This window comes from Coregonus clupeaformis, chromosome 15 (assembly GCF_020615455.1).
Source record: "Coregonus clupeaformis isolate EN_2021a chromosome 15, ASM2061545v1, whole genome shotgun sequence".
NCBI lineage: Eukaryota > Metazoa > Chordata > Actinopteri > Salmoniformes > Salmonidae > Coregonus > Coregonus clupeaformis.
Genome location: NC_059206.1, coordinates 24031056 through 24056602, shown reverse-complemented (window position 1 = coordinate 24056602; position 25547 = coordinate 24031056).

Genomic DNA, 25547 nt, shown 5'->3' with positions numbered 1-25547 from the left:
CAACAACGCAGAGTTGAAGAATAAAAAATAAATAAATAGAAATAGTGACACGAGGAATAAATACACAGCAAATAACGAATAAAAATAACGAGTAGAAATAACATGGCTAACCAGTACCGAGTCAATGTGCAGGGGTACGAGGTAATTGAAGTAGCTATGTACATATAGGTAGGGGTAAAGTGACTAGGCAACAGGATAGATAATAGACAGTAGCAGCAGCATGCATGTGTGTGCAAGTTGTGTGAGTATGGTGTCAGTATGTGGGTAGCCAGCTGCTATCTGGCGATGTGGTGTAACTTTGCAAGCTAACGTTAGCTTCGTTATGTTACGCTAGCTAACTAACTACCGCGGAGGCTAACGTGACGTGTTCTATTTAGAATCTGATCCCATCAACATCTGCAGCGGCATCAAGCTCAGCACCAGGAACTAGTGTAAGACACCTTCTAAAATCGTACTAAAATCTACTAAATCTTTCCATGACTCCATGATGAGTAAATAAATATACTGGCGCTAGGCATAAACGTGGTCTGTGTCTTGTTGTCATAGTTGGTGTGTTTACAAGTAGGCTACGACTTTTACTGGAGTTCTCTCTGTATTATGGAGGCTTAGTTGATTGTTCATGCAAGGCTTGGAGAAAATGAGGTATTAGTAAGTAGGGGATGGTGTGGGTGACTGATCAAATCAAATTATATTTGTCACATGCACCGAATATGCACAGTGAAATGCTTACTTACAAGCCCTTAACCAACAATGCAGTTTTGTCGTGCCCTCTTCATGACTGTCTTGGTGTGCTTGGACCATGTTAGTTTGTTGGTGATGTGGACACCAAGGAACTTGAAGCTCTCAACCTGCTCCACTACAGCCCCGTCGATGAGAATGGGGGTGTGCTCGGTCCTCTTATTTTTCCTGTCGTCCACAATCATCTCCTTTGTCTTGATCACGTTGAGGAAGAGGTTGTTGTCCTGGCACCACACGGCCAGGTCTCTGACCTGATGTCTGTTGGGGGGTGGGTATTGTGTGTGAGTATGAAAAAAAAAAAATGTATGCACCAACTGTAAAGTCACTCTGGATAGGAGCGTCTGCTAAATGACTAAAATGTAAATGAGGGGCTGGGTGGATATAGTACTTTGTTTGAGTGCGTATTGATGGTGACAAAGTAGTAAAATGTTGGCTAATCACTGACTACTGTGTGTCCTACAGACTAATCCTGCTGCTGATGACCTTGACCTTGACACCAGCTTTAGTAGTACAGAGTCTGTAGACCCATTGGATGAAAGCTTTCAGCCTGGAATAAGCTCAAGCTCAACATCATCCGACTTTTAAACAAGCTAGGACAGCCAAAGGTATTTATGAAACAAAATCACCAATACTGTCTACAAGGCAAGTGCTCCTCAAACTGTTCACACCCTTGCAGTCAGTTCTTTGGCATGAACTGACCGCTTCTAGCCTATTCACTCTGTTGGCAGTGCTTCTAGCCTATTCACTCTGTTGGCAGTGCTTCTAGCCTATTCACTCTGTTGGCAGTGCTTCTAGCCTATTCACTCTGTTGGCAGTGCTTCTAGCCTATTCACTCTGTTGGCAGTGCTTCTAGCCTATTCACTCTGTTGGCAGTGCTTCTAGCCTATTCACTCTGTTGGCAGTGCTTCTAGCCTATTCACTCTGTTGGCAGTGCTTCTAGCCTATTCACTCTGTTGGCAGTGCTTCTAGCCTATTCACTCTGTTGGCAGTGCTTCTAGCCTACTCTACAGCACAGCTGTAGGTGCCCATACACAACTAGAATGTCTACAAGTCAAGCCCCCCTCAAACTTTTCACATCTTTGCAAAAAGCTAATTTCAATGCCCCATTATTGACTGAATGGAACAAAACACATACCAGTCTACTGTACCCTTTTTTGTTTAGATGAACATGGTTTATTGTATGGTTACACATCCTCATGATCAGTCATCATGTCTTTCCAGGAGGCTTGCAGTACATACAAATCTTCTGAAAGACGTCGACGCAGTGGGTGGTGAAGAACATTGCCGCAGTGCCAAAGCCTGCTAAACCAGCTGCCATTACCCAACACGAGAAGAGGTTCACCAGCTGAAGAACATTCTGGAACCTGCCTGGAACATTCAACCAACACAACATCCATATTCAGTTAGACTGATGTTGTAGTACAATCTAGAATGCGTAGTATGCTCTGAACTGCATTGTGGTATAGATATTGCTAGCTGTTGTACATGTGTATACAATGGTGTTTCTATCATATTTTTTACAAGTGTACTGAAAAGTGACTAAATGATTCCGGCTACATCAGAAACCAATAAAGTGTTGACTTCCACTTCTGGATCAATTGATTGTGATATTCATGAAATGTATTTGTATAAACTAGCTTCAATTCTACTGCTAAAACAAATTATGCAGGGAGTTGGTGTATTATTTAAACTTTAATTTGTTGGCAAGTAAACATGTTTCAATAAAACAGTAGATTAGTCTGTCAATATAGCAAATACACTGAACACAAATATAAAAACAACATGTAAAGTGTTGGTCCCATGTTATGAGCTGAAATAAAAGATCCCAGAAATATTCCATACTCACAAAAAGCTTCTCGCTCAAATTTGTTTACATCCCTGTTAGTGAGCATTTCTCCTTTGCCAAGATAATCCATCCACCTGACAGGTGTGGCATATCAACAAGCTGATTAAACAGCATGATCATTACACAGGTGCACCTTGTGCTGGGGACAATAAAATCAATCAAAACAAATGTATTTATAAAGCCCTTTTCACATCAGCAGATGTCACAAAGTTATATACAGAAACCCAGCCTAAAACCCCAAACAGCAAGCAATGCAGATGTAGAAGGCAGTGTTGTAGTACTCAAGACCACATATTGAGTGTCTCGTGTCGGATACATTTGTATTCGGTTTTGACTCTGTCTCGGACAGTGAGGACTCAATTACTTCCCGAGACCAGCGGAGTAAAAAACTCATAATTATCAGCTTCCGTTCTGTCAGAGCATAAAACCGTTTCGCCAGGCCAAATATATACACTCCTTTCTTGAAACAATATTTTAACATCCTTATCTATTATAGACATGTTTGCGCAGCAGCGAACCTATAGGCCTTCAGTGTGTGACAGTGGTGAACCTATAGGCCTTCAGTGTGTGACAGTGGTGAACCTATAGGCCTTCAGTGTGTGACAGATTCGTGATTCTGAAAGGACAGCAACCATAATACCAGCGCACTCATGTAGGGGAGTGCACTTTTTGTAAAACACGAAGGGCCAGTGGTTTAGTGGAGGGAATACGCAGGTATAAACCGTATACCCACATTTCAGTGGGCATTGCGTATACTAACTTCTTAAGCCCTACTGATGCGAATCAATGTAGTGTAGTGGAGGTATACGACTTATCAATGATGTAGTACAATAGAGAAATCATGCACAAAGTAGCCTACACAATCGCAAAGCACGTGAAATATATTCACATAGCCTAGTTTCAGCGGAATATCGTCTGCAGGCAGCAAGTGTCCCCTGTAGCTCAGTTGGTAGAGCATGGCGCTTGCAACGCCAGGGTTGTGGGTTCGTTTCCCACGGGGGGCGAGTATGAAAATGTATGCACTCACTGACTGTAAGTCGCTCTGGATAAGAGCGTCTGCTAAATGACTAAAATGTCATATGTAAGTGTGCAGCTCTTAACTGGTTTTGCCATGGAGGAGCTCACAGAAGAATGACGCCGGTAGGAAAGAGGTTTCAACGTATGATATCTACCAGTAAATGCTAACTAAGGCAACAATGGGTATGCAAACCAGGTATTGAAAAAAAAAGTGTTGGTTAGTAGGCTATTTGTGATGCGCAATTGTCATCATGATCTGTTTGCATCAGAGGCAAGCCCTGACAGGCCCAAGTCAGATTGATGTGGTTTAAGCATTGTTGTGGACTTAGACTATAGATGATTTTCAAGTACATATGTTGTAGAATTAAACACCTATATGCCTTAAAATGTTTATGGATTGAGAACCAGTTGAAGGGTTAATACAGAGCAGAGACATTTATGTGTTTTTCATAAACTCCCTGCAGCTGGTCTGGGTATGTCAATGACATGTGATGGAGATACAACTCCTCGTGATGGCTGTGTGGAGATTGGAGTAACAATGGAACTAGTGTTATCATTTGTTTGTGCTTATGACCTTATGACCTGACACATGGCCACATGCACATAATCTCAAGGGCCAGGGAGGATGGTAAATGATAAATGCTTAAATGTATGTGGTTGAGAATGGGTTATGGATGACATGTTTAAACCATGTTTAAGTATTAATTGATATGTTTTATAATGTGTTATGAAATGATAAAGGTGAAACAGAATGAACATGATTGATACTTTGTACTCCAGATGCATGCCTGGATAGTGAATATAGTCAATACAGAGTGTGATTGTTCTTTAACGTACGTATGTACATAATTTTTTGAGTCATGCCACTAATAAGATACAGAGGCCCCACTTAGAGAAGCGCAAGTAGCCCTCGTGAGTAGCCAACATGTGATACTGAAAGATGTTAATCATTCACATAGGGAGGAGTAACTATCAGTTGTATCAGTGTGACTGTATAAAAGGAGCGCTCCGGTTCAGGGCAAACAGTTGTTGCTCCATGGAGCAAGCTCGGCTTTGTTATGCAAATAATAAAAGTCTAAATTCACAAGTTCCAGTCTCTTGAGAAATATTTTTAAGTTGACTACTTTTTGAGTCAAATATTTCTACGACAAGACCATCACATTTGTATTTTTTCTATAAAAAAAAGGTGTGATTTTGAAAGATCTATAGGAAAACTCATTAAAAAAACATAGCAAAACATTGGATTTTTCACACAGGGTGCCTTTCCTTCGCTGGGCGGGCCGTTTGGGAGCTTGTTGGCAACATTAGAGTACACTAACTTCTTCAGGCACCACTACACCACTGCATAGGGCCGATGGAAAGACAGCAGTCACACACAGCATGATGTTAAAGGATAGGCAGTCCATAAACGGATGTTAAAGGATAACCAGTCCATAAACTCAGACATAATAAGCCAGAAGGTCCCAATCATAAGAATAGAAAAACACAACCATTAAGCATTTCCCAATCGAAATGTACAATTATTACTTCCCACTGCAAAAAACATTTCACGTTTAGCACACAAAGTAACCGGTGACCTAAAGTTTAAAGTGGAACTGACAGCGTTTTAACTACTTTGCAGATATGAAACAAACAGACAATCATAATATCAGTCAAAAATATCAGTTTCAATGACTCAATATTCTCGACAAAAAAAGACGAATGTAACTAAGGCTGGGAATGTCAATACAATCAAACTAGCAAGGGCAATGATCACAAGTCAGTCATAATGTGGCTAATAGGCTAGTGTATCTATTTATGAAGCAAGCTAAAAACACAGAGCCTAACCTTAGCTAGATAGCTAGCTATACACAGCTAGAGATGCAGGTGTCATTTGGTTAGCTAGCAAGAACTTGAACGACTGTTATCCAGTTAGTATATCTCTTGCGTTTGCAAATTAACTCTGGCCATCTACTCTGATTTCAGAGAACTCTCTTCTGAGTGTGCCAGAGCGCAGAACAACTGATTAATTTACAAACGCGCAACACCCGCTGAATCGGACCGGTGTCAGTAAACGTAGGCAAAAAAAGTAATATTTAGTCACAAACGCTCTAGATAACATTTAAACAGCCTAGCCAGCTCTGCTACGGTGAGTAAAGTTGTCAGAGTGAGTTGTTCTCTCATTTGTGTCTGGAAGTAGCTAGCTAGCAAGCTAGCCAACTTTAGCCAGTTAGCTTGGGTCCTTGGTTGGGACAAGCTGCAAAAGGCAGAGAAGGCAAAAATTCCTCATCGTTTATCAGTGCAATTTTGACAGACAACTAGCTGAAAAAGTTTGAGAGGGTTTATCAAATGTTCCTTCGTTAGATTTTAGCTCATCTTGCTCTGGCTAGCATTAGTTGTTGATCTTGTTGTTGTGCATAACTGAGGGAGAGAGAGCCTACCTTTTCATGGTTGTTTGATCAAAAGGACTGTAAAGTTCCCAAATGTAAGAGGACTCCCGTAGTGTTTACATACTGTATTTGCAGAAATCCATTCAGGTGTATTTTTGTGGCTTTTGGCGAATGCATTCGAATTATCTAAAGTCCCGCTGTTGCAACTGCCTGTAAACACACAGTCCAGTTCAAAGTGAATGACAGCAGGCCCGTGTGGCAAATGGCTTGTTTGTATAAAGGCCTACTGTAGCTCTGATTGTCTATAGCGCACCGGTCTGTGTAGACCCCGGTCCCAGGCAAGACAGATTTTTTTATTCGGTTTTATTTACTGCAGTGTCTATTAACTGTCCAAACGCACAGCCGCTTTCCCACTCTAAATTGCTATAGAATTTTCACAAATGCCCAAACATTTAAAGAATTTATGAAAATGTGAAAATGACCATATATAAGTGGTTGCTTGTTTAAAATGTTAAAAAATGTGTCATTCTTCCTGTGGGTGTATATGAACAGATTTTAATAAGATTTCATGTTGCTAAAATGCTGTCAGTTCCACTTTAAATGCAACAATGTTTCACACACATAAGTTATTTTCAATGAAATGGCTAACAACAGCAAGCGCGCTGCAATAAAAATCACTGTTCCACTCACTAGATGATCATTTGAAACTTAACTTCTTGTTGAAAGTTATTCTTGAAAAGGGAGAAGCTAACAAATTAGCAACAACATCCTCTTTGATAACAGCTGCTGCAAATTAGCCGATAACAAAAGATAGCTAGCTAGACTGTGAGAAAACTACTACTCACTATTGCGCAGAGTGACCTGTTGGCCTTCAAGAAGACAGAAGTTTCCATACATTTTTGTAAAAACGATGATTGGTTGATTCCAAAATGTGATTGGTTGATTCTACTGTCACTCCAAAATGTTGCCCTAATACAGTTGAATGGCAGATGCCTTTATTTAGCTTCTGATGGCCTAGCCAATGGCTGACTTAGCTAGCTAGATTGATCTTCGCAGAGACCAGCAAAGCAAAACCCTGATTGGATATTTTATTCCATTCAGTGTTAACCCTTTCCTTTCCAACAAAAACTGAAGAGATTAAATCAGAACATCATTGAAAATAATAATTAGAATAATTAGAATACTTATTATATAAATCCTTAGCCCTTCTCTGAAGGCGTAGAAGGCCCATTGTTCCCCACTGTGTTTGGGTTAGTAATAATTTGTAGAGTGGCTCTATTTTCCCTCAGCATGCATTTTTTCAATATTCTATAAAATGTCTAAAGGAACCATATGTTGTTCTGAAATGTGAACACAGAAATACTGGACATTTTGAACTCTTATTATAGTGGTGATTTGACGAAATTACAATCATGGTCTTGAATTGGACTCAAAATTTTCTGGTCTCGGTCTTGACTCAGTCTCGCCCCCCCCCCCGGTCTTGGTCTTGACTCGGACTTGATTTGCTCCCGTCTTGGTCTTAAATCCAACTCACTCTAGGTGGTCTTGAACACAACACTGACCAAAGGTCACTCTAAAATGTGCAGTTTTGTCACACAACACAATGCCACAGATGGCTCAAGTTTTGAGGGAGCATGCAATTGGCATGCTGATTGCAGAAATGTTCACCAGAGCTGTTGCCAGATAATTTAATGTTCATTTCTTTACCAAAAGCCGCCTCCAACGTCGTTTTAGAGAATTTGGCAGTACGTCCAACCGGCCTCACAACCGCAGACCACGTGTAACTACGCCAGCCCAGGACCTCCACATCACATCCTGCTTCTTCACCTGGGGGTTCATCTGAGACCAGCCACCCGGACAGCTGATGAAACTGTGGGTTTGCACAACAGAAGAATTTCTGCACAAACTGTCAGAAACCGTCTCAGGGAAGCTCATCTAAGTAATTGTCGTCCTCACCAGGGTCTTGACCTGACTGCAGTTCGGTGTCGTAACCGACTTCAGTGGGCAAATGCTCACGTTCGATGGCCACTGGCAAACTGGAGAAGTGTGCTCTTCATGGATGAATCCCGTTTTCAACTGTACCGGGCAGATGGCAGACAGCATGTATGGCGTCGTGTGGGTGAGCGGTTTGCGGATGTCAACGTTGTGAACAGAGTGCCCCATGATGGCGGTGGGGTTATGGAATGGGCAGGCATAAGCTACGGACAACAAACACAATTGCATTTTATCGATGGAAATTTGAATGCACAGAGATACTGTGACGAGATCCTGAGACCCATTGTCATGCCATTCATCTGCTGCCATCACCTCATGTTTCAGCATGATAATGCACGGGCCCATTTCGCAAGGATCTGTACACAATTCCTGGAAGCTGAAAATGTCCCAGTTCTTTCATGGCCTGCATTCTCACCAGACATGTCACCCATTGAGCATGTTTAGAATGCTCTGGATCGACGTGTACGACAGCGTGTTCCAGTTCCCACCAATATCTAGCAACTTCACACAGCCATTGAAGAGGAGTGGAACAACATCCCACAGGCCACAGTCAACAGCCTCAATGCGAAGGAGATGTGTTGCGCTGCATGAGGCAAATGGTGGTCACACCAGATACTGACTGGTTTTCTGATCCACGCCAACTCTTTTTTTAAGGTATCTGTATTCCCAGTCATGTGAAATCCATAGATTAGGGCCTAATTTATTTATTTCAATTGACTGATTTCCTTATATGAACTGTAACTTAGTAACATCTTTGAAATTGTTGCATTTATATTTCTGTTCAGTGAAGTAGACATGTATTCAAGACTAAATGTATTTGCTCTGGAGACCGAGGTGAGTTTACACAGCAGTATGCAGGAACAGTTATGTAAATGTATGACATATATACTACAGTTCTACTTTGGGAATACTTGCATATGGTGTGTTTGGGTGGTGTAGTGAGGTGTTGGGAGTCACTTTGATACAAGGGGAAATTGTTCTTATGGGACCTTTCACATCTCCTCTTGAGAGTTGTTTACTGTTTGTATTCCTACTGTAGCAGCATGGTGTAGAATATGAGACATCCCACAGACACACGTTAGCTAGCTACAACACACAGATAGTCACTCCAAGACTAATATGAGTCATAAAGCCAAAGTAATTCCTTTACTCTCCACCATCAAAACATTTATCCAGTTTTGCTCCTAATGAGAGGCACTGAGGCTAGTTAGCTAACTAGCAATAATGTTAGACTACAGTACATTTTAGGTATAGCAAACACAGCTAGTTAGATTAACTTGGCTAGCTTGGCTTGTAGTGGTACTAGCAAGCCCCGTTATGGCCGAATCAATCACCAAATTGTACTGTACTGTGTAAGGGTTGGTGTGAGGTGTGACCCAGGTGCGGTGCAGGATAGACAGTAGGCAGTAGGCAAGGATGGTGAAACAAGGATCTTTACCGGTGGTCCAAAAGCCAAGATACAAAACAATTGAGGAGCACATAGGTCTCCAAAAAACAGGCTGACAACAAACAATACGAAATACTAACTCTGACTGGAAAAACACAATGACACAGGGAGAACACTTCTCGAGTACCTGTAACTCCATCACGTGATCCGACACTGACACGTGCTGCTTGACATTCAGGAACTAGCAGAGAAAACTGAGCAAGGGAACACAGAGAAGTGAGGGCATAAATACACAGGTGAACAGGTAGACACAGGTGACACCAATAGGCAGATAATTAGTCCAGACTGTGAGTGAGGAGGTGCCTATGGTTGTCAGAGGATGACACCTAGTGGGTCGCTCCAGAACTGCGACCCACCCCTGTAACAGTACTGAACAACATTGCCTCTTGTAAAAAGAGAAGTTATATTGCTAGCTACCTACCGACAGCAAAATGACTTACTCGTTTGTCATTCGCCCTCCTGAGTCCCGGTCCAGCTGATCTAGACTGCCACCGCTGCTTACTGGTCTTGCAATAATTTTTCTCACTGTCTCAACACCTCTTCAGTATAGGCTCAAATAAATAGGGCTCTATGTTCCTATGTAAAACAATTAGTCATCTAGCTCTTCTTTGAAAGAGGAATCATCAGAAGTAGCCATTGTAGCTAATTGTTTAGAAATCTTGGATAGACAGTGCACGGTAACATAGCTCCAGTGGACCTGTAAACTATAGTTGTTCCGCCCCTGTTTTGAAAAGCCTGCCTTTGATGGGAACAAGGAAGTAGGGCTCCCGTCAGGCTGTAGTCTTTACAAAGCCAGGGAAAATGAGTCAACCTAGATATCCTGCAATGTCCTGGCAGATAGGAACATTTCTGATGGTGACAATAATTGCTACAAAACATGACTCCATTCATTTTTAGATCAGACAGCAGGCTCAATCAACCAATGACGTCATTGCTTGAACTCTCCCGGCGAGAACCAGACCCTCTCATCACTCATAATTATGTAAGGAAACTGGAAAAACACCACAAATAGTGTCTAGCGGTGAAGTTTCCCTTTAATTATTATTATATATTTTTTATATTTTGGCGACCCCACTGCAGTTCCCTCGTAACCTCAACTTTGAAAACCCCTAGATTAGAGTAGCCAAGAAGTTATCGAATGCAGGTTGACCTTTATTGTCATGAATCTTGCCCTGGACGCAGAACTGAGCGATTTCCATTAGATGGGCTAGCTCCAAAGTCCAAATTGGCTACATCGTACAGATGGATGAAACCAAAAATGAGCTTAATTTAAGGTTAGGGTTAGCAGTGTGGTTAAGGTTAAAGTTAGTTGTATGAATTTGTGGCTGTGCCAGCTAGTTACCACTCTGCAGAGCTGCCTCCACTACATGAGTCATCCCAATAAATACCAACCTGCTTATGGAATCCAATAAATCGAGAAAAGTTGTTCGACAAGCTAAAAAAAAATATCAAAGCCACTGAACTGTAAGTAAGCATTTCACTGTTAGTCCACACCTGTTGTTTACTAAGCATGTGACACATAACATTTGATTTGATTTGAACCGACACTATTTAACTTGCCACACTAATTCGAAATTGATTATTATTATTATGTGCATGCACATTAATAGTCTGGGCACCTAAAAAGGTGACACTAACAAAAATGTATCAATGTAATTTGGCACTTTGAATCTAAAATGATCAGTCCATGTGACTATTAATTTTAATCTGAGGGGGCTGTACCAAAACCTCACAGGGGGAATCAGCAGTGGAAACAATAACAAAGAACTCCCCACCCGTTTCAGTAAAAGTCTAAGGAATGGGTCATGAGAAATGTAACCACTCTTAAATTCATAGACAGAGCTATGGATGCAAAGACTGACCATCCATGATTATAGCTTTAACCATGTTTCGAGGCTATATAGTGTTTGCTTACATTTAATTTGTTTACAAACATTGGAGTAAAACAAGCTTTTATTTTGTGTTCAACAGTTGAAATATGCTCAAGAGGCATTTATAAGTTATATTCTTCAAGGATCAATGGGTGCATATCATTCATTTATAAGTCCAAAAATGGATGTAGCAACTGCAGTGCCCCTTTAAAACGTGGTGAAGTGCCCTTTTAAAACGTGGTGAAGTGCCCCTTTAAAACGTGGTGAAGTGCCCCTTTAAAACATGGTGAAGTGCCCCTTTAAAACGTGGTGAAGTGCCCCTTTAAAACATGGTGAAGTGCCCCTTTAAAACGTGGTGAAGTGCCCCTTTAAAACATGGTGAAGTGCCCCTTTAAAACGTGGTGAAGTGCCCCCTTTAAAACGTGGTGAAGTGCCCCTTTAAAACATGGTGAAGTGCCCCTTTAAAACGTGGTGAAGTGCCCCTTTAAAACATGGTGAAGTGCCCCTTTAAAACGTGGTGAAGTGCCCCTTTAAAACGTGGTGAAGTGCCCCTTTAAAACGTGGTGAAGTGCCCCTTTAAAACGTGGTGAAGTGCCCCTTTAAAACGTGGTGAAGTGCCCCTTTAAAACGTGGTGAAGTGCCCCTTTAAAACGTGGTGAAGTGCCCCTTTAACCTTATTAAGCCATACATTCAGGGCACCAATGCAGTCTCATAGTCTCGTCCGTGTTGCTATTAGCCGTTGTTTCCCAAAATTCATTATCTCCAGCCACCAGTGTCTCCATCAGGGCTCTCCAACCCTGTTCCTGGAGAGCTACCATCATGTAGGTTTTCGCTACAATGTAAAAAGAGTGATTGTCCTGTAGTCAAAAAGATAATAAGAAAAGGTCCTAAAAGTAGGGGTTAATTTCCCTTCCAAAATGCTGTAATTTTCAAAAACTACAAATGTCTCCGTGATGCAGAGAGCCAGCAAACGCCCTCTCTCTGGCTGGAACTCAAATTCAGCAACAATAGGCATGATGTGGCACCATTTGTTCGCTGACACCATAACAGGGTTGACAACCACCTAATCTGCCTCTTTCTGACCACGTCTTAATCTATAAAACCCAACTAAAGAAACATGCGCTTTGAGGGGATCATGTTTTATGCAAAGAGTCCCTCTTCCTCAAAGAAATAGGACAGCCTTGCATTTTTACCCTCCCTTTTGTCCAACACATTGAAACAAAGTTCCCAGAGGAAAAGCTCAACATTTAATTATGCAACACATTTGAAATCTCCAGCAAGGCAAACTGTACACAAAGAGCGTGACTCATCAAACAACTAATGATGTGTGAGGTGAAATAGACTGCATCTGGAAAGTGATATGGCTGGTAGTGCTGCTGAATAGGGCTAGAAGATTATTACTGTGGAAGAAAGACAACCATGAGCACAATAGAAATGAGAGGTAATACAAAGTCTGTATGTGTGTGTGTGTATGTGTGTATGTGTGTGTGTGTGTGTGTATGTGTGTGTGTGGGTGTATGTGTGTGGGTGTGTGTGTGTGTGTGTATGTGTGTCTGACACAACCACCCTGAATGACTTCTCACCCGAGAAGTGAGTTAGCCTACAGTGTTTCCAGTCACTGTGGTAAAATATCGTCATCATTGAGGCAGAGCAGATATGTCATACTGTAGGAATTCTATAACATCATCTCCTTCCCCTGTTGGATATGAATTATATATGAGGTGTGCTTGGGGCCAGTGCTGAGACACATATTTATGATTTATGTTGGGTAACCCATATGGGAGCACAGCACACAAATCTGCCTCCACTCATGAAATGCAAGTCGAGAGTGAATACGCACTCGATCACAGGGATCCAACGGGTTAATTCACAGGGAAGTTAAATATTGATGACCCAAGAGTGATTATGTATGAACAATAAAATGTGATTTGATTTGCTGGTAATATTCTATGGTAGGGTAAATCTGACCGCTCAATCCCGAGTTGTGACATGGATTTTGTTGTGTTTATGACGTAAACGTCACTGTTTTCTGTCAAATAGGCTATAAAGTGACAAAAAGACGGGAGTGGAAAAATAGAGCTGCTTTTTCTTCGTACTTCGACTAACTAGGAGTTTACCTACACAGAAATCACCCCCCAACAATGACATGAAAAGCTCAATTTAATCAAACCAGCATTGCTGTAGCTAGCACATGGACACACAATCAAATCAAATGAAACGATTTTGGTGAAAAAGGTTTATCACAGCAGGTAAACGCCTACTTACAGTAATTCCATATTTCAGTGTGCGTGTGTTGTAGTTGTGTAAACAACAATATAGCATAAACATTGCTATGGAAAAGACAGATTGAATACCGGCCATCACTGTTGTCTGGTATAGAACAATAAAGGAAAACAAACGTAATTTGTAAGGACAGTACATAGTCACTCCTATCAATTCAACTGTCACTCATGACATGCTTTCAAGTAATCTTTCATCATTTTGTCCACTCGGTATATGTATAATAATCATTTCTCTAGGGTTAACAATGACCTGTTTCATAAAGTAGGTCAATGGGCACATACTGTACAGTACAGTTTGCCAAGAGACAAGCACGGCGAATACTACCAGGAAGCCTCGATCCTTACAGAATAAGCTTAAACCTTTTCCCCCTGTGACATTAGAGACATTTCCACTTCCCGTAAAGAGATGGTCCTATTGTTACGATAGACAAAATCATCTTAATCATAGCAATCCTGTCTGCAGTCACATGGAAATTCGTGTCAATGCCTACATTCAAAATGGCTACAGCTAACTTATTTTTGCTTAACCAGCTAGTGATTTTCTGTACAGCCCAGGAGGAGGGCATTGTGGGCTTTTCATGGAATGATAGCAAGGGGAAAGGGTGGGCTTTTCATGGAATGACAGCAGGGGGACATTGATTGGGAGCAACAGGGGGGCGGATGATTTTCCATCCTTCCTCCAAATGTAACCACAGTAACAAAAAGACCAAGACGGTGTGTGTGTGTCTGTCTGTCTGTGTGTGTGTGTGTGTGTGTGTGTGTGTGTGTGTCTGTCTGTCTGTGTCAGGTTGTCTGTCTGTGTGTGGTTGCCTATGTACGTGTGAGGACTGTTCAACGTTGGTCTGACCAATCAGAATCTATGCTTCAAGATTGTTTTGATCACGCGGACTGGGAAATGCCCCTGAGAATAGTATTGACGTATACACTGACTTGGTGACAGAGTTCATCAGGAAGTGCATATAGGATGTTGTTCCCACTGTGATGATTAGAACTTATCCAAACCAAAAACCGTGGATAGATGGCAACATTTGCGCAAAACTGAAAGCGCAAACCAACGCTTTTAACCATGGCAAGGTGACTGGGAACATGGAGGTGTACAACCAGACCAGCTCTGACCTCCGTGAGGCAATCAAAGAGTCAAAACGTCAGTACAGGGACAAAGTGGAGTCCCAATTCAACGGCTCAGACATGAGACACATGTGGCAGGGACTCCAGACAATCACAGATTCTAAAGGGAAAGCCAGCCATGTCGCGGATACCGACGCCTCGCTCCCGGACAAGCTAAACACCTTCTTCGCCCGCTTCAAGGAAAACACTGAGCGGCCGACACGGGCCAACGCAGCTCACGAAGACTCTGAGCTCTCGTTCTCTGTGGTCGACGTGAGTAAGACATTTAAGTGCGTTAACCTTCGCAAGGCTGCTGGCCCAGACGGCATCCCAAGCCGTGTCCACGGAGCATCTGCAGACCAGCTGGCTGGAGTGTATACGGACATATTCAATCTCTCCTTGTCCCAGTCTGTTGTCCCCACTTGCTTCAAGATGTCCACCATTGTTCCTGTACCCAAGAAAGTGAAGGTAACTGAACTAAAAGACTATTGTCCCATTGCATTCACTTCTGTCATCTTGAAGTGCTTTGAGAGGCTAATTAAGGAACATATCACCTCCAACTTACCCGACACCCTAGACCCACTACAATTTGCATACCGCCCCAACAGATCCACGGACGACGCCATCGCACTGCACTATCCCACCTGGACAAGAGGAATGCCTATGTAAGAATGCTGTTCATCGACTACAGCTTAGCCTTCAACACCATAGTGCCATCAAAGCTCATCGCTAAGCTGAACTGCCCTGGGGAACTGGGTCCTGGACTTCCTGATGGGCCGACCCCAGGTGGTGAAGGTAGGCAACAACAGCTCCGCCACGCTGATCCTCAACACAGGGGTGCGTGCTCAGCCCCCTCCTGTACTCCCTGTTTACCCAAGACTGCGTGGCCACGCACGTGTCCAACTTAATCATCAAGTTTGCTGACAGCAGAGAGAGCACGCCCCCATCCACATCGATGGGGCCACAGCGGAGAGGGTGAAAAGCTTCAAGTTCCTTGGCGTGCTGACCAGAAATGGTCCATCCACACAGACAGTGTGGTAAAGACAGCGCTTCTTCAACCTCAGGAGGCTGAAGACATTCAGCTTGGCCCCTAAGACCCTCACAAACCTCTACAGATTCACCATTGAGAGCATCCTGTCGGGCTGTATCACCACCTGGTACGGCAATTGCACTGTCCGCAACTGCAGGGCTCTCCAGATGGTGTTTGCGGTCAGCCCAACCTATCACCGGGGGCACACTGCCTCCCCTCCAGGACATCTACAGCACCCGGTGTCACAGGAAGGCCAAGAAGATCATCAATGTCCTCAGCCACCCGAGCCACGGGCTGTTCACCCCGCCACCATCTAGAAGGCGGAGACAGTGCAGATGCATCAAAGCTGGGACGGAGAGACTGAAAAACAGCTTCTATCTCCAGGCCATCAGACTGTTAAATTGTCACCACAAGTCGGCCTCCACCCAGTACCCTGCCCCTTAGAGACTGCTGCCCTATGTACATAGTCATTGAACACTGGTCACATCAATAATGTTTACATACTGTTTTAGAGTGCATTATAACTGCAGTATGTAGCAAATACCGCGTCCAAAATAACACCGTTTTTTTTACTGCAGTAATTTTGCAGTTTAACTGCAGTTAGATTGCAGTATAACTGCAGTTCAACTGCAGTTATTCTGCAATTACTGCGCCCAAAGTACCACAGTCGACTGCAGTTACTGCATTTTCAAAACTGCTGTCTTTTTTTGTAAGGGTCAGCTTTCATTTCAGAGTGTTTTCATCCATATCGGGTGAACCGTTTAGAAATTACAGCACTTTTTGTACATAGTCCCACCCATTTTAGGGGACCGAAAGTATTAGGACAAATTCACTTATGCATGTGTGTTAAAGTAGTCAAAAGTTTAGAATTGGGTCTAAATTGCTACCATGACTACGGATAGTCCTGAATGAATCGTGAATAATGATGAGTGAGAAAGTTAGACGCATGCTAACCTCTCACCATTACAATGACAGGGGAGGTTAGCATTTTTTTTGGGGGGGGTGATATTTGTGTGTCTAACTTTCTCACTCATCATTATTCATGATTCATTCAGGACTATCCGTAACCATGGGAGCATCCACATGAATGTAGAAGTGTTTAGAAACATATTACATTCTTATTTACAATAAAAGTGACTCCAAAATGACTCAATACATTATTAACCATTCATTTATATTGTTACAGAGTTGAATGGCTGTGATAGGAGAAAACTGAGGATGGATCAACAACATTGTAGTAACTCCACAATACTAACCTAATTGACAGAGTGAAAAGAAAAAAGCCTGTAAAGAATACAAAATATTCCAAAACATGCATCCTGTTTGCAACAAGGCACTAAAGTAATTATGCAAAAAAATGTGGCAAAGCAATTCACTTTTTGTCCTGAATACAAAGTGTTATGTTAGGGACAAATCCAGTACAACACATTACTGAGTACCACTCTCCATATTTTCAAGCATAGTGGTGGCTGCATCATGTTATGGGTATTCTTGTAATCGTTAAGGACTGGGGAGTTTTTCAGGATAAAAAAAAAACAGAATGGAGCTAAGCACAGGCAAAGTCCTAGAGGAAAACCTGGTTCAGTCTGCTTTCCACCAGACACCTTTAAGACAAGGCCAAATATACACTGGAGCTGCTTACCAAGAAGACAGTGAATGTTCCTGAGTTGACGAGTTACAGTTTTGACATAAATCTACTTGAAAATCTATGGCATGACCTGAAAATGGTTGTCTAGCGATGATCAACAACCAACTTGACAGAATTTTGAAAATAATAATAGGCAAATGTTGCACAATGCAGGTGTGGAAAGCTCTTAGACTTGCCCAGAAAGACTCACAGCTGTAATCGCTGCCAAAGGTGCTTCTACAATGTATTGACTCAGTGGTGTGAATACTTAAGTAAATGAGCTATTTCTGTATTTTATTTTCAATAGATTTGCTAAAATATCTAAAATCACATTTTCACTTTGTCATTATGGGGTATTGTATGTAGATGGGTGAGAAAAAAATTGTTTTAATCAATTTAGAATTCAGGCCGTAACACAACAAAATGTGGAATAAATCAAGGGGTATGAATACTTTCTGAAGGCACTGTATTTATATTCCAGACTCTGACATTGCTCGTTCTGATTAGTTTTTTATGTGTTATTTTGTTATGCTAGGTATTACTGTTGGAGCTAGAAACATAAGCATTTCACTGAACCTGCGAAAACATCTGCAAATATGTGTACGCGACCAAAACAATTTGATTTGTGCACTGACATCCTCACACACTCCACAATCCATCATAACTCCCATCCAACAACAAACTCTGGGGCTGACCTTTTCAGAAGAAATTGCCATTGTCAGAGAGATACTAACAAAGCACAGCTCTCCATCTTCTTTCTTTATGAGAAACCATGGAGTAATTGCTCATGAATGGGAGTCACAGATCACTATTGCCATCTCATCTCCAGTTTCTCTCCAGACGCTATCAATTCCTGAATGTAAACTATGGCAAAGGATTACACTCTCCCATCTACAAAGGATTGCACTCTCCCATCTACAAAGGATTGCACTCTCCCATCTACAAAGGATTGCACTCTCCCATCTACAAAGGATTGCACTCTCCCATCTACAAAGGATTACACTCTCCCATCTACAAAGGAATGCACTCTCCCATCTACAAAGGATTACACTCTCCCATCTACAAAGGATTGCACTCTCCCATCTACAAAGGATTGCACTCTCCCATCTACAAAGGATTGCACTCTCCCATCTACAAAGGATTGCACTCTCCCATCTACAAAGGATTACACTCTCCCATCTACAAAGGAATACACTCTCCCATCTACAAAGGATTACACCCTCCCATCTACAAAGGAATACACTCTCCCATCTACAAAGGATTGCACTCTCCCATCTACAAAGGATTACACTCTCCCATCTACAAAGGAATACACTCTCCCATCTACAAAGGAATACACTCTCCCATCTACAAAGGATTACACCCTCCCATCTACAAAGTGTGATGTCACGAGAGGCTACACAGCTTTCAGCGGGATTGCTCAAGTAGTGCAAGGAGACCAGGTTCAACCAAAACAAGGATTTTATTAAAGGTCTTGGGAAACTAACGAAAGTATAACACAATTCTGTACTCTGGTGGCTCTTTCAGGGTTAACAGTACAGGGATGTCTCTTCCACATCCAAAATCATAACTCTCCCTCGCTCAAATAACTTTTCCCCAGTCTTACTGTATTCCACGTTGCAGCTAGTGGCCAACCCAGCAAAACGTCCTTCCAAATGTCCCACACGTATTTCCACAGGTGCATATATCCAAAGGTGAGTATTTCCCAAAGGTAAGTATCTCCAAATCCTTATATTCCTCATGGAAGTGGACGTGCAGCACTCTTGTCCTCCAGAGAGCCCAGGTTGGAGACTGTGTCTCTTCCCTTCAACCTTCAGCTCATCAGCTCCTCATTTGTTTCAGCTGCGTGGGAAGATTGGCCATAGAGGGGTGGAGTTCCCGACCATACCAGCAGATGGAGCCATAGCTGTCTGGGTTTGCAGCCACCTCAGGGGATGTAACGTCCCTCCAGGACACAGCCTCTCGTGACATCACACATCCCCCTCCTCGGGACCGACGTTCTCGTCGGGGTAAAGGCAGCGAAGAAGGCATCACGCCGGGAGAGGGCGTCCGCATTGCCGTGGTGCTTGCCAGACTGCTCTCTCTTCAACTCCTCCAACTCTAGGACCAGGGACTCAGCCTCCTGTTGTCTCTCCTTGAGTTTCTTACTGAACGCATCAGCCTTGGTTTTAGCAGAGTTTAGCTTCTGTTGAGCAGCTTTCAGTTCCTTCTCTCTCTCTGCCTCAGCATTCTTCATCTTGTTCTCCAACACCTTGTACTTCTCCTCTGCCTTCTTCTGGACCTCCTTACTACTGCGCAGGGTCTCCTCACACTCCTCGATGGTCCTGCGCAGCCTCTCCAGCTCCTCCTGTTGCTTAGGGAAGGAGCTCTGTTGGAGTTTAGCCTGGAGGATATCTAACTCTTCGGTCTTCATGTCTAACTGTTGCTTTAACAAACGATACCTCTCAGCGGTCCCCTTCAGACCAGACAGTTCTTTGTCCAGATTCTGTAGCTCCGTCTCTGTGTCGGTCTGGGCACCTGCCATCCCTATCAGAGCCCGGGCGGGAGTGAGTAACTCGGAGGATTGCACCGGAGCCTTCCCAGGATGAGTCTTGCCTCTCCGTTTCCGAGGTACTCGGGTTATCCTCTCCTGAGACTCTCTCCAGAGTGGGTAAAAGGCTGGGCAGTCTCGGCCCAATTAGGACAGGGACGGGGAGGGAATCAACCACCCCCGCCGTCGTGTGTATGGTTCCCCGTGTGCTGGTCATTGTAAGTTCAGTAATGGGGTATTCTCTGGTGTCCCCATGGACACAGGAAACTGGGAGGACTTTCCCCGGGGTCAGACACGTTGGGCCCACCAAATCCTTACGCACCAGGGTGGCCCGGCTACCAGAATCCAGTAAGGCCTCCACATCATGGTGATTCACAGTTACCGGGCAGGTGGGGGGTCGATCTGGGCCGCCATCTACGACTCCCAAGAGCGAGGCAAAACGGTGTGTGGGTGCTGAGCTGGAGGACTCCGCAGTGGGCATAGGTTCATCGGCTGGTTTCCCACACTGCCAGGAGATATGTCCCATCTCCCCACACCGGTAACACTGTCGAAGTTTCCCCCTCCTGGTGTACTCTTCTTGGACCCGCCTGGTTTCTGGCTCCCCCTGGAGCCGGGATAAGTCCTGACGTGGCTGGGTTCGAGACCTTGGGGTCCTTTGGACGGGTTCTTCCCATTTGTGGTGGGGCCGCACTCCTGGGGTCTTTTCGGGAAGCATTCAGCATCTCCGCTGTGGCCTGGTACTTTTCCACAGCTTCCACGGTCAGATCAGCCGTGGTCAAGGCCTGTTGACTGATGAACCGTTTTGCCTCATAAGGCAGGGGCGCGTAGGTAACGATCCACCACAACGGCCTCCACCACCGCCGCTGCTGTATTCCTCTGCGGATCCAGCCATTTCCTTGCGATTCGGACAAGTTCATGCATCTGCGCCCGAGGAGGTTGGTCTGGTTGGAAGGTCCAGCTGTGAAAGCGCTGGGCCATACCAAACTTTGTGAGTCCATATCTGCTGAGGATCTCAGACTTCAGGGCATCATAGTCAGTAACCTGGTCAGGGCCCAGGTCCCGGACAGCATTCAGCGATTCCCCGGTTAGAAAGGGGGGCTAACAGACCAACCCACTGTTGCTTGGGCCAGGCTTCCCTAGTGGCCGTGGCCTCAAATGCATGCAGGTATGCCTCAATGTCATCGGTAGCTCCCATCTTGGATATAAAGTCACTTGCCTTTATTGGGCGGGTATTTTGGACCACCCTCTGTCTCTGCAACTGCAATTCCTCTGCCTTCAGAAGGTTGGCTTTCTTTTGCTCCTCCAAGAGAGCCACGTTTGCTTGCATCTGGGCTTGCTGGCCAGCAACAAGGGCTTTCAATATGTCCTCCATTTCAGTCGGCGGGGAGCCTACGGCCAGCTTGGAAAACTGGGTGATCAAACCTTCGGTATCCTCCTCTGACATGCACTATTAACGCTTGAGCGTGCCCGTATTCTCCACCATCTGTGATGTCACGAGAGGCTACACAGCTTTCAGCGGGATTGCTCAAGTAGTGCAAGGAGACCAGGTTCAACCAAAACAAGGATTTTATTAAAGGTCTTGGGAAACTAACGAAAGTATAACACAATTCTGTACTCTGGTGGCTCTTTCAGGGTTAACAGTACAGGGATGTCTCTTCCACATCCAAAATCATAACTCTCCCTCGCTCAAATAACTTTTCCCCAGTCTTACTGTATTCCACGTTGCAGCTAGTGGCCAACCCAGCAAAACGTCCTTCCAAATGTCCCACACGTATTTCCACAGGTGCATATATCCAAAGGTGAGTATTTCCCAAAGGTAAGTATCTCCAAATCCTTATATTCCTCATGGAAGTGGACGTGCAGCACTCTTGTCCTCCAGAGAGCCCAGGTTGGAGACTGTGTCTCTTCCCTTCAACCTTCAGCTCATCAGCTCCTCATTTGTTTCAGCTGCGTGGGAAGATTGGCCATAGAGGGGTGGAGTTCCCGACCATACCAGCAGATGGAGCCATAGCTGTCTGGGTTTGCAGCCACCTCAGGGGGATGTAACGTCCCTCCAGGACACAGCCTCTCGTGACATCACAAAAGGAATACACTCTCCCATCTACAAAGGATTGCACTCTCCCATCTACAAAGGATTACACCCTCCCATCTACAAAGGATTACACTCTCCCATCTACAAAGGATTGCACTCTCCCATCTACAAAGGATTACACTCTCCCATATACAAAGGATTACACTATCCCATCTACAAAGGATTGCACTCTCCCATCTACAAAGGATTGCACTCTCCCATCTACAAAGGAATACACTCTCCCATCTACAAAGGATTGCACTCTCCCATCTACAAAGGATTACACCCTCCCATCTACAAAGGAATACACTCTCCCATCTACAAAGGAATACACTCTCCCATCTACAAAGGATTACACCCTCCCATCTACAAAGGATTGCACTCTCCCATCTACAAAGGATTGCACTCTCCCATCTACAAAGGATTACACTCTCCCATCTACAAAGGGTTTGGAGCGATGAAGAACACTAGATATGGCACTTGTAGTAATCCAACCAGTGTCATTCAGTATTCTCATGAATTTTCATGAATATGAATAACATGAGATTATGCTCACATCTACGCAACACCGTTTCTAGACCAACGATATCACACAACCGAATCTAAATAAGGGCGAGTCGCTGACCCGAAGGGAATTCGGCATGAGAGATCCTGATTGCACAGAAAGGCTTTGGCTGCGTCTCAAATGGCAGCCTATTCCCAGTATAAGGAACTATGTTCCCTCTAAGCTGCGTGCGTGCACAGAAACATCCGCCCACAGAGAGAAGCACAAGATTGAACTTCACTCAACTTCCTAGAGCTGGTCGATCTCCAAGGCATTCCTAGTCGATCGCCAAACATTTCTGTAAAAAAAAAACGAACGATAAAGCCTTGTGTTCCTAGTTTTTTTATTTGTCTCGGGCTGTTGACGGTAGGTGCACCCGATGGGAAGGCCGAACTGTTGCCATTTTTAACCATTTCATGTGCCTGAAGGTACTAACTCTGCCTTCCCGGCAGGCCCAGAGAGCACTATAGGCCCACCGCTGGCCAAACAGATGACCGTGTCTGCAGTAACGTAGCAGGCATAAAAGAAAGCTACAGCAAAGTTGACACTGTGAGATTTCTAAACTTTTAAAACCATGACTAGAGAGAGACTGTCAACGAATACAGCAAAGAGCTGCTGTTTTTTTAGTGAGTTCATGTCTTAAGTTCTTACTCAGCACTGTCAACACTTTGTATTCAACACTTTTATAAGCCATAAAATGCGCGTCCTTCCTATTTCCACTCAGCACTACAACAAGCACTGCAGCAGTAATGAATGAGTAGGAAAGTGTATCTATAGGCTTGCGTTGTTGTTATTATTAGCGGCTTGGGTCTTTTTTAATATCGAGGAATATTTCACTTTCTCTGTTCATAGGAGTAACAACATGAATTTGTGCATGAGGCAGAAATAATGCGGTGCGACTGGAGTTTCGCCATCAGCTGGAAGACTGTGTCCCTATTTGGTCAGTGTCAGTGGAGGAAAGGGAGAGCGGAGGGATGTTGAGAGGCGGACCCTCAGTCTGCTGCTCTCTCCCTTCGCTGAGACTGACCATCAGATGCAGGAACAGCCCAGTAAAATACAAATAAAAAGCAAATGATTTAGATGTATGCTCACTCAGCTGTGCCTCACAAGTAATACAACAACGGATCTATTACCGGTGTGATCATATAGCCTACCTCAAATTTTGAAATATAATTTTAAAAAATGGCTCGAACAACAATGCATTGGCAGGGCAATTCAAGCAAAGCTAATATGCGGTGATAATGTATTGGGCCTATAGCTTACTGTACAAACCTCATTGCTACAGTACTGTTTTTAATTGGTTAATGTTGCATAGGCTTACGTCTGAGCGGTAGATCCATTTATGGATCTGTGCCATTTACTTTGAACTGGACTGTGTTTACACCTACTGTATTTCATTCACAGGCTTTCAAGGGGCAACTACCATCGTAATTCAGACTAGAGTTTAATGGTCTTTGTGTTGTCTGAATGGAGATTGGAGAGCAGATTGCATTCACTCTAGCTTTAGTGTTCCATAATTGTAAATTACAAAGACCATATGCATTTATACTCACACATATACTGACACACATAGCCAGAAATATATGGAGCACAGATAAGCACACAGAAAACTCAATACAGAAAAGACCACTAAGCTTCCCTGAGTCTCCTTGTCTGACTCCTTCCCTGTCTCTCTCCCTCTCTCGCTCGCCCACCTGTGTTGTACTCCCTCTCTCACACACACATCAATCCACATCCCACGACCCTGCCACCAGACCTTTGTCTCCACATGCAGTCTCCTGTCTTTCCTACCTGCTGGTGTCTGCTGAGGTGATAGCGATGAGCGGAGGGATCCTGAGGGCGAGGCTAGTGGGCCGAGGGATCTGCTCCGTCTCTGGCCTCGGGGCCCAGTCACGCTGCTCTGCCTGCCTAAAGGCCAACGGGGGCAGCTGCAGGTTCCGGCAGGAGAGCCTCCGCACCTGGAAAGTCTCCATCTCCGCGCCCAGACCCAGGCCTGGCTCTGGGGAGTCATCGTCAGACACCTGCAGGGGACAGGAGAGCAGGACCTCCATGAATGATAAATGATCAGGGATCTTCTTCAAGGCTATAAAAGAGAAGGTTTGAATCTGGGGCTGTATAATAGCTCTATGTTATGAGGAAATGTATTAATACAGACTATTCTATTGATTAATATCAATCAAAATAATAAATAGAAGACGAGACAGACAGACAGGTTTATACAAATCTCCACTGTTGAAAACGAAATGTTAGTCTAAAAGAAATGTGAGATAATGTCTTGATGCTTTTTATAGTGGAGATCAAGTTTAATAATATTGCTTGGCTGGGCTGATGAGACAGTGGATTGCGCAGTCAGATGGAACAGAGTAAATAGGCATTTTAACGTCATAGATTTAGCCGGTGGTAACTTGTGGAATAGTCACCGGCTGGAATCCGGTTTGAACCAATCAGAATTCAGGATTAGACCCATCCATTGTATAATGATTAATATCAATCAGAATACTAAATAGAAGACGAGTAAGGTTAATACATGAAGGTGTTATGTCTGGATTTAGTGTACTCCAGTTGTGTTTCCTATGAGAGTGGTTTTACCACATAATTCAGGTTCAGATTGTATTTTCTGTCAAGTTGTCAGTTTGTTTGGCAGAGTCCAGTAAATTGTCAGTCAGGGAGGCACAGTATTCTTAATGCAAGGTAGATGAAACTCATAATAGATGACTGTTCCTCTCTGCAGTTCACCGAAATAGATATTTGATGGTGGCCTAACAAAAGTGCCATCCCAAGGCTGAATTTCAGTTTTGAGCCTGCATTAATTTCCACCTAGGCCAAGAGCCCCACTAGGGACTAAATGTAATCTAAAGATGTGATCTTTGGTTCATATTGGATGTACGTGACCTTAATTAATGGGAAGGCTAAACTGAGAGGATCCATAGAGGAGTATGCTTGTGCTTAGAATTGTAAAATAAGTGTACCCTGCATTTATACCGTCTACAGTACAAATACAACTAGAAAATGTATTTTTTTGAAAACCATCGACACTACTAGGATGCAGACTGACTCATGTTGTAAAAGTAGG